We start from the raw sequence: 2,500 nt of genomic DNA on the forward strand, positions 1-2,500 counted from the left end.
CATTTGCAGCAGAAATGCATGTGCAGTCAAAAAAAAATTGATATTTTTCACGGATAGACCCCGTGAAACGCTAGAAATTGGCGGGGATGTGTCTCTTGTGGCTCACGGGGCTGTTCGGGTCGCACAGAAATCCCTGGGAATGGGAAAACGGGTCATTTTCGTGTTGCCACATTGCGTACGAACCGCATGAAACTTCCAGAGGCATTTGCAGCAGGAATGCATGTGCACTCAAAAACTTCTATATGTTTCACGGATAGACCCCGTGAAACGCTAGAAATTGGCGGGGATGTGTCTCTTGTGGCTCACGGGGCTGTTAGGGTGGCACAGAACTCCCTCGGAATGGGAAAAGGGGTCATTTTCGTGTTGCCACATTGCATAGGAACGCCATGAAACTTCCAGAGGCATTTGCAGCAGAAAGGCACGTGCACTCAAAAATTTTAATATTTTTCACGCATAGACCCCGTCAAACGCTAGAAGTTGGCGGGGATGTCTCTCTTGTGGCTCACGGGGCTGTTAGGGTCGCACAGAAATGCCTCGGAATGGGAAAACGGGTCATTTTTGTGTGGCCACATTGCATAGGAACGGCATGAAACTTCCAGAGGCATTTGCAGCAGGAATGCATGTGCACTCAAAAACGTCTATATTTTTCACGGATAGACCCCGTGAAACGCTATAAATTGGCGGGGATGTCTCTCTTGTGGCTCACGGGCGCTGTTAGTTAGGGTCGCACAGAAATCCCTCGGAATGGGAAAAGGGGTCATTTTCGTGTTGCCACATTGCGTACGAACGGCATGAAACTTCCAGAGGCATCTGCAGCAGAAATGCATGTGCACTCAAAAACGTCTATATTTTTCACGGATAGACCCCGTGAAACGCTAGAAATTGGCGGGGATGTGTCTCTTGTGGCTCACGGGGCTGTTAGGGTCGCACAGAAATCCCTCGGAATGGGAAAACGGGTCATTTTCGTGTTGCCACAATTGGCATACGAACGGCATGAAACTTCCAGAGGCATTTGCAGCAGAAATGCATGTGCACTCAAAAACGTGAATATTTTTTCACGGATAGACCCCGTCAAACGCTCGAATTTGGCGGGGATGTTTCTCTTGTGGGTCACGGGGCTGTTCGGCTCGCACAGAACTCCCTTGGTCCACCTGATTCGTGCATACAGGCAGCAACTAAAACTCTGTAAACCTGCTGTGAGGACATCTAAACAGTGGACCAGTGAGGCTGTGGAAGATTTGCGGGCGTGCTTAGACTGTACTGACTGGGATATGTTCACGACTGCTACCAATAGTCTGGATGAACTCACAGAGGCTGTGTACATCAGCTTCTGTGAGGACTGCTGTATCCCAACACGTACCAGGGTGAACTTTAACAACAACAAGCCCTGGTTCTCAGCAAAGCTCAAAAGGTTGAGGTTGGAGAAGGAGGAAGCGTTTAGGAGTGGGGATAGAGACAGATTCAAGGAGTCGAAGAACAGGTTTAGCAAAGCGGTGAGAGAGGCTAAACGACTGTACTCAGAGACACTAAAACACCAGTTCTCTACTAACGACGCTGCTTCTGTCTGCCAAAGGGCTCAGGCACATCACCAACTACAAACCCAGAGCGCCCCACACCACTAACGACTCCCGCCTAGCCAACGACCTGAACGAGTTCTACCGTAGATTTGAAAGACAATTGGACTGTCCTGAACCACCCCTTCCCACCCAAGAGGCCCCATCCCCCACCCATACTACAGAAACGACTCTCTCCTTTCAGGAGGGAGAAGTTAATGGGCTTTTCAAGAGGCAGAATCCACGCAAAGCAGCCGGGCCGGACTCTGTCTCTCCAGCCACCCTCAGGCACTGCGCTGACCAGCTGTCTCCGGTGTTCACCAACATCTTAACACCTCCCTGGAGACATGCCATGTACCAGCCTGTCTCAAGTCCTCCACCATCATCGCTGTGCCCAAAAAGCTAAGGCCAACAGGACTAAATGATTACAGACCGGTCGCCCTTACATCTGTGGTAATGAAGTCTTTTGAGCGCCTGCTCCTGGCACACCTCAAAGCCATCACAGACCCTCTCCTGGACCCCCTTCAGTTTGCCTACAGAGCCAACAGGTCTGTGGACGACGCAGTTAACATGGCCCTCCACTTCACCCTACAGCATGTGGACGCCCCAGCATCCTACGCCAGGATCCTGTTTGTGGACTTCAGCTCTGCCTTCAACACCATCATCCCTGCCCTGCTTCAGGACAAGCTCTTCCAGCTGAACGTGCCCTACTCCACCTGCAGGTGGATCACAGACTTCCTCTCTGACAGGAAGCAGTGCGTTAAGCCGGGAACAGAAGTCTCTGACTCCAGGTCCATCAGCACGGGAACTCCTCAGGGCTGCGTCCTTTGCCCACTGCTCTTCTCCCTGTATACCAACAGCTGCGCCTCCAATCATCTGTCCGTCAAACTCTTGAAGTTTGTCGGACGACACCACCCTCATTGGGCTGATCTCTGGTGGGGATGAGT

The sequence above is a fragment of the Petromyzon marinus genome, unplaced genomic scaffold, assembly GCF_048934315.1.
Source record: "Petromyzon marinus isolate PM22_M1 ecotype Great Lakes invasive population unplaced genomic scaffold, UKy_Petmar_22M1.pri1.0 PM_G_Scaffold_6, whole genome shotgun sequence".
Lineage (NCBI taxonomy): Eukaryota > Metazoa > Chordata > Hyperoartia > Petromyzontiformes > Petromyzontidae > Petromyzon > Petromyzon marinus.